Source organism: Sinocyclocheilus anshuiensis, unplaced genomic scaffold (assembly GCF_001515605.1).
Source record: "Sinocyclocheilus anshuiensis isolate Anshui unplaced genomic scaffold, SAMN03320099.WGS_v1.1 scaffold1583, whole genome shotgun sequence".
In the NCBI taxonomy this organism is placed as follows: domain Eukaryota; kingdom Metazoa; phylum Chordata; class Actinopteri; order Cypriniformes; family Cyprinidae; genus Sinocyclocheilus; species Sinocyclocheilus anshuiensis.
In genome coordinates, this window is record NW_015548269.1 from 121,103 (window position 1) to 132,289 (window position 11,187).

Genomic DNA, 11,187 nt, shown 5'->3' on the forward strand with positions numbered 1-11,187 from the left:
TAGAAATCGCGATTCATTCGATTCTTAGCGTTTTAAATCGATTACTGTCCGAAATCGACGATTCACGATTCAAAATCCATGTTTCAAGATCGATGCATATGCATCGTCAGGGTTTGTAATCGATGCATTGATAAAACGAGTGAATCATTACACCCCTACACAAGAGTAGTCCAGTGCATCGGCGTGGTCGATCTGTAGCGAGCAATGTCCAAACAAGGTAATCCAAACGGTTAATTTGAAACACAGGTATTTGTCCAGGCGAGGGGTAAACAGTATCCGAACAGGGCGAGACGAGAGGGGCAATCCAAAGACAGGCAAGATATCCAAAACCACAACTAGACTAAACAGGCGAAACAGACCAAGATAAGAAACTAGGCAAACTCAGGATGGCTCCGTAACGTTGCTATCACAGGCTAGTGATAAACGCAAACAATATTCGGCAGTTTGAGAAGGATCTGAGTGGGTGTAATATAGTGTGTGTGTGTGTGATTGGTTACAGCTGTGTGCGATCAGTGCAATGGATGATGGGAAAAGAAGACCAGAGTCATAAAATTACTTAGAGAAGAACGGGGACCTTCATGGATTAATAGTGTTTTCAAAGGTTCATTGATACCCTCGCAAAAAAAGTCTAACAGTACACAGTCCGGCAGATCTGAATAATGAGCAATGGCTAAATACTCTTGAATATAGCCTTCCAGTGATCGTGTGCCCTGTCTAAGGGCTAACAATATTCTTGCCGTATCCATACCTGGCCAATGTCCATCCGAGAAGCCGCTGGATCCTTGTGTGGCCGAGTATTCTGTTATGGGCAAACAAGACGTGAGACATGCGGATCCATTCGCAAGCTTTATTTAAGTATGTGGTCAGCACAGGCGAGGGTCAGACGATGGCAAACAGATATATTGAGGGCAAGACACAAGAATAGTCCAGTGAAGGGGCGTGGGGTAGATCTCCGGCGAACAAAGTCCAAACAGAGTAATACAAAGGGTAAATCCGAAACACAGGCGATGATCCAGGCGAGGGGTAAACAGTATCCAAACAGGCGGAGCAGAAGCCCACCAGGGCGTGTCGGCAGACCACCACGGCGGACCAGAGTGATCCGGATCCCATGGCGGGGACTGGGGCCTAGGGAAAACTGAGATACAAGATACAGGCAGTGCATATACGGCATCAATGACCGGAACAGGAAATACAGTTTGGGGAAACAAAACAGGCAGACATTTCATGAATGGTCTCTATAGTAGTGACAGGGTTAATGTGACAGACAGGGAGTGCATTTACATCTTCCGGGCTCATGACTGGGCCAATGGGGCAAATGGATGGTTCGAAATTAACTTAATTGACTGAAGTGGGATAGATAGATTGTTCACTAGTGGTCTTTTTGGCAATGACAGAATTAACAGGGCATACAGAAAGTTCATTTAGGGTTTCCATGGCAGTTACAGGCAGGGATGAGAGTTCATAAACAGCTTCCTTGGCTGAATTGGGGCAACAATAAAGTTCATGTGCTGTCTCTGGGGTAGTTACATGCATGGTTGCAAGTTGTAATATGGCCTCCTTGGTTGTGACAGACTGCGCTAAGAGTTCATGTTCGGTTACACGACCAGACAAAAGTTAATTTATGGTTTCCGGGTTTATAATTAACACCTCTGTTTTTTTTTTAGAATTTAGCAGTAAGAAATTACTTGTCATCCAGTTTATCGACTATACATTATATATACGAAGAAATATAGAGCTGAGTATCATCAGCATAACAGTGAAAGCTAACACCATGTTTCCCTAATCTGAGGAGAGGATCTGCGAGAAAGAGCACAGGACAACACCTGGCTCAACCTCCTCTCTTCCCCCCCCATGCTGAGTTCCTGACTCCTCACGCCCTCTCCTTCCCCTCAGGCCATGCAAACCTCACAAATCTACTATCCTTCTTTTAATTGATGTTTAATCCTGCCTGGCAAAATAAATGTTCAATTTTGATTTATTCTGGATTCTCCTGAAATCATTATGACCAGTAAATCATAGGAGGCTAATGCTACCATAAATCTGTGTCCAGGATAGAACAAACTGAAGGCTCGTGAATGAAAGGAGCACTAGGCACTTCATCTGAAGACTTTTTGATTTCTGTCTATCACTGATTTAGCAAGATGTATGGAAGTGGCTAAATTAAATACACTTTTTGTAAGAGTGAGCAGTAGGCAACCGACTAAAAGGTATTAGCTAACTTATTACACCCTCTGATTAAGATCAGACTGGCTAGTTTGCGTGCGTGAGTTTACCGCAAACCCGAGGCACATATCTCTGAGCGGCATTGGGTCCCTGATGAACGAATAATTTAAAGTATGGGATACCCAGAAAACTTTAATATCTAAATTAAAATACAACTAATCTTAAGATCAGCTATTAAAGCAGAAATACTGTAAATTCGAAGAGTCATTTAAAGTTGGAGTCAGATTAAATTATACACGGAGTCAGAATTAAATTAGAAACCAAATTTTAATAAATAAAGGTGATTTTTACAGAAGCACCAGAAAAGACGTACACGCAGAATACCTTCAACCAGGCTGTTGGACATCCTTCCTTGGGCCAACAGGTGGAGCTTACAAAGTGGTGACCCCGACGTGATCCTCCAGTCTCAGGCAAGTGACGTCATCTGGCACAACAATTCAGATCCAAACGGAGCATGAGGTTTGAGCTTCTTCTCTGTCTGCAGCTGCTGTGGTAAGTCCATTTTGTTTGTCTTTTTAGAAACTTTTGAGGGAAAACCTAGACGCACCTCATATAGACACATTTGTAGAACGGGTCGGTATACCCAGGATAGACCGGAACCGGAAAACCCGGTGGTGTTTGAGATTAATAGAGAAACAACATGGCTTATCAGGGAAATGGTAGTTCGAGTATAGACAGAGATGTAATGGAAACTCTTGCCTTGCAAATTAAAGATCTCCTTTTTCGTCTGCATAACAAGGGAGTAGATTTTGATTGAAACAATGACCAAATTCTAGCCTGGTACGTTACCGAAGGACAAAAATTGGAAACTAAAGCTTCCTATCGAAAACTACTGATTGCGATCGTTTATATGCTACGTCAAAATGATTTGGCAACTATTGCAGAAAACGAACGCATGATAGCAAACATAAAAGAGCTAGAAGCAACGCGATCAGATGAGCTAAAAAAGCTCAGAGCACAGGTTGAAGCATCTGTGTATGAAAAACAAACTTGGCCAAGACAGGGCGACGCGATGGAAACGCAAATTAAAAGGCTTGAAAAGAAGCTGCAATTAGATAAAAAATACACATCCTCTCTTGAAACGTGCTGCGGGTCTGCAGGGTTTCCCGTAGCTGCGGTCAAAATAGCGGCGATAAATTCTAAAATTGGAGGCAAGCTAAACGGTGATAGCGATGAAGATGATGTTGCAGCTATAGCAAGCAACGTTAAGGACCATCTGTCCCTGACAGAGGTTTCTGATCGAACTCCAAGGACAAAACCTAGTTCGGTGGTGTGTGATCCTTCTTCAGAACCCGCGAGTGACATGTATTATCGCCCAAATAGACCCGAAGAGAGGCAGCGCAGTCCAATAAGGACTCAAACTAAATCTGGCGCTGTTCTCAGAAAAACAATGAAAGTTGCTGTACTTAAAACAATGACTAACGCAGATGATGAAGTCACTACTATTAGCCGTCCTTTAACTTGCGAAGAATGCACTAAACACAAAGAAGTTGTGGGAATGATGCCAAGAAAAGGCCCTTTCCAACCTTACTGGGACAACATAATGCTACAGGCATCAGTATATAATTTAGAGGTCAGAGATGTTTGGCAAATTGCTCTCCAAACTATTCCAGAGGAACTAAAACCAGAAATGTCCCCTGAATTAAGATCTGGAGAAATTGTAGTCGAGCAAGAAGGTGAGAATGAAAACAACATGTATGAAAGATTGAGGGAGACTCTATTAGAGCTAAGGGGACCAACACACGCTGAGTGGAATAGGATTTTGGAAATAAAACAGGCCAACAAAGAGCCATTTGAAATTTATGCGGAACGTTTATGGGTGACTTACAAAGAACACTCGGGTTTAGAAGATGCACAGCGCGATCAGGAAGTTTTACTTCAACTCCTGAAAAATAATGCAGGGCCTCACATTCAGCAAGCGCTAGTTCATGGAGCCGATCCGTCTGAGAATACCTACCGGTTATTGGTGGATTGGGCTTCCAAAATAGAAAACAGGCTCAAACAAACCAAAGCTTGTTCCGTTTCAACAACACAATGACTAGCTGAGGGGAAAGGTGCTAAAAAATCTGACCTGAAGCCCAAATCACAACCTTACTGCTACTTTTGCAGAAAAAATAATCACATTACTCAAGATTGTTTTAGGCTAAGAAGGGCCCAAAATAGTCAGAAGATACATTCCAAAGCTGACAGCGAAATCCTTAGTCAGTTAGAGAATTTGATCATAAAAAGTAACACCCCAGAAAGCGGCACAAAACAAACTGAAGAACAGTCTAAAAACCCGAATAACCCATACAGGTTTCTGCAAGCAGACCTTGCTAACCTGCTAGCAAAATATAACAATCCCCAATAGGGGTGCGTGGCCTCCGTTGCTGTAGGAAGTATTATCAAAAGCGGCAATCGAATCAAAATAAGAGCTAACCTTGGAGGACAGTTAGTTAACATCCTCATTGATACCGCCGCCGCCTGCTCCTGCACAAACATTCTGTTACCCCTAAGCACGCAAACGATCCAGATTAAAGGTATAGGCGATACTTTGATGACAGCAACTCAAACACAGCCAGTTCAGCTCGATTTAGGCATGGTAGTGTTAAACGAACCATTCTGGTATTTACCAGATAACAGTGAAGGAACTGTATTAGGTATGGACATCATGAGAAAGCATGGCTTTGTAATTCATTGTTTTGAAAAACAAATTGAAGTGGAAACTAACAAAACAGCAAAGAAATGCCTGCCTCGAAGCCATGTCAGCATTATGTCCATATCCAGTACAGATCCGATTCAACTTCTCATCAACAAACACAGCGATGTTTGGACTAATCATGAACACGACTGCGGCCTCATTGACTTTGAAGTATGCATTGAGGGAGAGCCCCCTCCCCCACAAAAACAATATCGCATCAAGCCAGAGGCAGAGGCCGCTGTTCATGAGATAGTAAAACAGCTTGAGGTCAGAGGGATAGTTCGGCGATGCAGTTCAACCACAAATTCTCTGTGTTTGCCAGTTCCAAAACCTAATGGTAAATGGCGCCTTTGCATTGATTATCGGCGCTATTCAAGTGCGTGAAATCACAATAAAAAACACACAAATTTTGCCACATCTGCTCGGGGATGTTGAGGGACATCCACACACATGCCAGCCTGAACAAGAGGCACAAAGCCTTGTACATGACCAGCTACTACCAGGCCAAGTGCAGGTGTACATTGACGGTTCTCGATTCTGCCAAAATGGTCACTTCTATACTGGCTGTGCAGTGTGGACCCCTCATCTTCCCAATACAGATGCAAAACAGCAGTTATTGCTTAAATTACCATCTAACATATCCGCACAAGAAGCTGAACTCGTTGCATTGCTAGAAGCGATCAAGGCACACCCTGAACCGCTCTGCGTGTATACTGACAGCCGTTATTCGTTTGGCGTGGTAACAGACTTTATGGCTGAATGGCAATTACGAAATTTCCTCACGTCTGCCGGAACGCCTATAAAGCATTTCAACACTATAGCTGCAATTTGGCAAGCTATACAAGCACGAGAAACCCCCATTTCCGTTGTAAAAGTGTGTGCGCACATCAACAAAAATCCAGATGTGCATGAGAAAAACAATAATATTGCTGACCAATTGGCTAAGCTGGCAGCAGTGAAAGGTGACCTATGGCAAAACGAAACAGCCTCTGTTTCTGTGGCAAGTGCGGCTCAAGTTACGCCCATTGACCTCAAACAGTATCAACAAGATCTGTGGGTCTCTGATGGAGAACTTGTGCTACACTTGAAACGTGATCAGATGGTTAACGTAATCGAAGGCATAGTCATCCGAGATGGAAAATTTGTTGTTCCAGAAGTGCTTCAAAAACCAATAATAAAATTGTATCATGATTATGCGCATGTGTCTGCAACAAAAACAGCACAATTGATACAAAAACAATTTTGGTGGCAAGGAATGACAGCTGACATTGAAAGATGGTGCAACACCTGTCTGGTGTGTGTCACAGTTAACCAGGGAAAGCTAGGCCGAACAAATCTGCGCAGGCCAGAACCACCTAAAGGACCCAGGGAGTCCTTACAGTTGGATTTCATTGGTCCGCTACCCAGTGCCAAAGGGGGGTATCGCTATTGCCTCGTGATAATTGACAAATTCTCAAAATGGGTTGAAGCAATTCCCACTCGCAATAACACTGCAAATACAGTGGCACGTGTGATGGCGAACCAAATAATCCCCCTCTGGGGAGCACCAATTCAAATTGAATCTGATTTTACTGGACAAGTTATGAAAAATATGTGCAAAATGTTGAACATCAAGCAAAAATTTCACATTTCATACAGACCACAGAGTTCTGGAATGGTTGAATGTGCAAACCAGACAATCAAAGAAAATATCTCTAAGCAGATAGCCCAACACCAAAATAAATGGATTGATGCCTTACCCACTGTTCTGACTGTGCTGCGAGCAACCCAATCAAAAGCTACAGGCATTAGCCCATATGAGCTTATGACTGGAAGGGTGATGAAATTACCCATTGATCCAGAAATTTCCCCAGCAGACTTGGGGCCTCTCATGCTCGCAACGCAGCAGACTGTGTTGGTACAATTGCAAGAAAGATTGAAGGTGTTGCACGCTCAGGCTGATCTGAAACGACAACAGTCAGACCTGACAAATGATGCGCAATTTAACCTCATCTCTGAAACAAAATTTTCAGAAGGAGACATTGTGATGGTACGCGTCTTTGTAAAACAAAACGCATTTTCCCCTAGATGGCATGGGCCATATGAAATTAAAGCTGTTTGTAACAGCTGTGTGGCCGTGACCATCAGAGGAAAATTAAGATGGTACCACATGTCCCAGTGTAAACTGTTCAAAGGTTCAATGATCTTTCTTTTCTATAGGACAGTCACTGCAATTCCATGGAGGCCAGATGCCAGGGTGGTATCTGGACCCACCTGCATCAGATTGGGACAACGGGTCACACTCACATACACCCTAGGATGCGGGAGATGGGTATGGAAGTATACCAAGGGGCCATCCACACCTTACATTCCAATTACATACAAAGAAATAGTCACATGGTCCCCCGGATTAGCACCGGATCCAAATTGTGTAACTAAAATCTGCTGTAAGACAGGTTCTACCCATCCCCCAGACACAGACATCACAGGCTACACACTCGCACCAAAATTTCACCATAACATTACTGCCTGGGATCAATTTAAAGAATACCCAGGTTCAAAAATTGGTAGTAAGCACATACTATATCAAATCAACAACTATGGCGAGGATCCTAAAAAATGTTATCTAGAACCAGCAACATATAGGTGCATGCATGCTACAACACATACTAATACACATTTGAAGTTTACTGAACTTCTTTTTAACCTAACAAATCCTGTATCTAAAAACAATTTAAAAACATTTGTTTGGACTGGACGAAAAGAAGGACCCTACTGTGTGGGAAAATGTGAGGCAAATATGGACAATTTTACTAACCCTCATAATTGTTCATGGACTTTACATCATTGCTTTAATCTAACCACCTGTGGATATAGAAAGCCCATGCAGTGTCCAAAATTATATCCCACCCCTCCGGGTGGCCTTATCAAAGGAAATATGAACAAGACTTTGCTTCATGATGTCAATCTTGTGATAACACGTGACGTATAACATGTCTAACATTTTGTCTGCTTATGTAGAACATTGTAACCGTAAGGATTAAACCTATACATGGCTACAGTCACGCATCGATGATATAGTTTCTGATTACAAAAACAGACTTGCAGTCCAAATTCCACCTACTTGCACCAAACGAGACCTGTTTGGAAATATAGCAGGCCTTTTTGGGTCAATTAATTCTATATCCAACACTTACAAAATAACAGGTCAATCTCAATTTTCAACATGGTTGGCAAATCAGGTGGCCACTGGTTTTCAACACATCACCAATAGTAATGAAAATATTATCAAAGCGGTCAGATCTGAAGCGCAGGCGCGTCTGACGACCAGTCAAACAATTTTCAATCAGACCTGTATCATCGAGCATGACTTAGCCTGTAGATTGTTTGCACAAGATTTGTTTACTGCAGCAAGACAACAGATTTTAGATCTTCGTCTTCACAAGACACCTAGACATGTTTTAAATGATCTTATTGAAATTTTAGATCTACAAAGATGGCTTACATCAGAAAAAATGAAGAACATTAACTATTCTGAATTGTTATCAACATTAATGATGTATACTGGAAATGAATGTACTGGATGTATTGGGTTTTTTGCCACTTTCCCTCTAATTCACCCAGATCAAGTTTTCCTAAATTCCACTACCATACGCTCTATCGGCGTAGTAGTGAAGGATCAGATCATAAAATGGGACCATCTTACGGGGTATATGACTTTGAAGGGCACTGAAACCTTGTTTACCACTCGCACCTGTTGTCATGAAACATCTAGTTACATTATTTGTACCTGCAACACTTTACAACCTTTTTCTCCCAATGATTCTAAGCTCATTAATGTGCAGTCTTTGCATGGCCATTCTGATGCTGTTGAAGTGTCTCACACCCAGTGGTGTGTCATAAGTGAGATGAATTCCTTCACCTACGGAGGTCTGACCTGCCCTGCGAACCACACTTTATGCTTGGAAGTGAAAGAGAACTTTTCAATGGGTCAGATAAACATCCTGGGAAAGGTACCACTAGACGTAGATGTTTCCCCATGGTGGGAGGACACTTTTTAGGAGCGAAGCACACAAGCTTTGGTCAACACGATGGACTTAGTTCAAGGGATTATTTTACAGACTGAATACCACCTCAACCAAGTACAAGTGGAAGCAAATCTGGCGGAAAAGACTGCAGAGATCCTGTCCAGCTCCTCTAACTGCTCAGCGTGGTATGCTTACACCTGGTGGGATTGGATGTTTCGCGGATGCGCCATCGCCAGTGTGCTCATCTTCTTATTCACTCTCATCCAGTGCTGCTACTTCAGATGTCTTCTCCGCGCAATGCGCACTTCAACCAATGTGGCCATCGCGCTCAGTCCACTAAGAGTACCAGCACTACAAAAACTACAACCGTAAGCAAGCTACAAGAAATCCATAGATAATGGCCCCTTAGGGACTGCTCTGAATCTGCCCCAAGGGGCCAAGGGCGGAACTGTAAGGATGGATTTTACCAAGACTGAATTCAAGATTCCTATCCTGTGATAAAACAATAAAATTCACTAATCTGAGGAGAGGATCTGTGAGAAAGAGCGCAGGACAACACCTGGCTCAACCTCCTCTCTTCCCCCCCATGCTGAGTTCCTGACTCCTCACGCCCTCTCCTTCCCCTCAGGCCATGCAAAACTCACAAATCTACTATCCTTAGTTGTTTGATGTGACATCCATGTAAATACTTCTGGTGTGACTGGTAAGATGGTTTCACTCCCACATCAATAGAACAGACAAGAATAAAGAAAATATAACCTGTTCTTCTGGTGTGGGAGATGCCCCAATAAAGATCTTTATTAACCATTTGTTTTGTTCCCCAAAACCAGGCATGTGACCCTTTGGGGCACGAGAAAAGGTCCTGGGTCCCTGATGAACGAATAATTTAAAGTATGGGATACCCAGAAAACTTTAATATCTAAATTAAAATACAACTAATCTTAGGATTCGCTATTAAAGCAGAAATACTGTAAATTCGAAGAGTCATTTAAAGTTGAATTAAATTAGAAAACAAATTTTAATAAATAAAGGTGATTTTTACAGAAGCGCCAGAAAAGACGTAAGGTCTGTAATTAACTGGTTCTTTGCGGCCAAGTTGTGTTTTTTTGATGAGAGGCTTATTAACAGACAGTTTGAAGGTTTTGGGGACATGTCCTAATGACATTGACGGATTAATAATAGTCATAAGAGGATCTATGACTTCTGGAAGCACCAGAAGTTTAGATGATGTAACACGTTTATACAATTCTTCTTCTCCTATAGTAGAGAATGAGTGGAATTGTGGAAAGAGAACAGGGGCTCTATAGCACACTATCTTATGCGATAGAGATCTAGCAGTTTTTTAATGCTTTTTTGTAGGACAAGGGTACTTTCCCGCCAAGCAATACGAAATACCTCTAGTTTTGTTTTCCTCCACGCTGCGCTCCATTTTTCGGGCTGCTCTCTTTAGGGTGTGAGTGTGCTCATTATACCACGGTGTCAGACTGTTTTCCTTAATCTTCCTTAAGCGTAAAGGAGCAACCGTATCTAAAATACTAGAAAAGAAAAGTTGTTCTGAGGTATTGGATATGCTAAGGAATTTAGATAAATCAGGAAGATTACTTACAAAGCAGTCTTTTGTGGTAGAAGTGATGGTTCTACCATACTTGTAACAAGGAGTAGAATTTACAGTTTTAGCTATATGAAGTTTGCACAAGACTAGATAATGATCTGCGATATCATCGTTTGGCTGCATAATTTCAACACCATCGACATCAATTCCATGTGACAGTATTAAATCTAGAGTATGATTTCGACAATGAATAGGTCATGACACGTGTTGTCTAACCCCAATAGAGTTCAGAATGTCTATGAATGATGATCCCAATGAATCTTTTTTATTATCAACATGGATATTAAAATCACCAACAATTAAAACGTTATCTGCAGCCAGCACTAACTCGTATATAAAATCAGCAAAAAAAATGTTTGTTTTGATTCTTTATTTATTAAACATTTTTGATTTGTAACTTTTTACAGCAGAGCCCGAGATCTGCCCACACACACAAAAAAAAAATAAAAAATACAATAAAATGTTACAAAACAAGTACATCTCAGGATTTCAATAGGCCTGATAAAGTATCAATAAGGTCCAATCAAACTGTATTGTCTTTCTGGTGGCACCATGTATTTTGGCTGTGGTACACTCCAAAAGGGCAATGACCAGCAAGTATGACATCCACGTCAGTCTAACTGGGGTAGATGGATCCAACCACAATTTTAAAACAACCTTTTTGG

At 41.9% G+C, this 11,187-nt stretch overlaps 1 pseudogene; it reads left to right on the forward strand.

Annotated features, from left to right (window-relative positions):
- Nucleotides 1-7,037: 7,037 nt before the first annotated feature.
- On the forward strand, nucleotides 7,038-9,766 carry LOC107655720 (uncharacterized; annotated as a pseudogene).
- The last annotated feature ends 1,421 nt before the right edge of the window (nucleotides 9,767-11,187 follow it).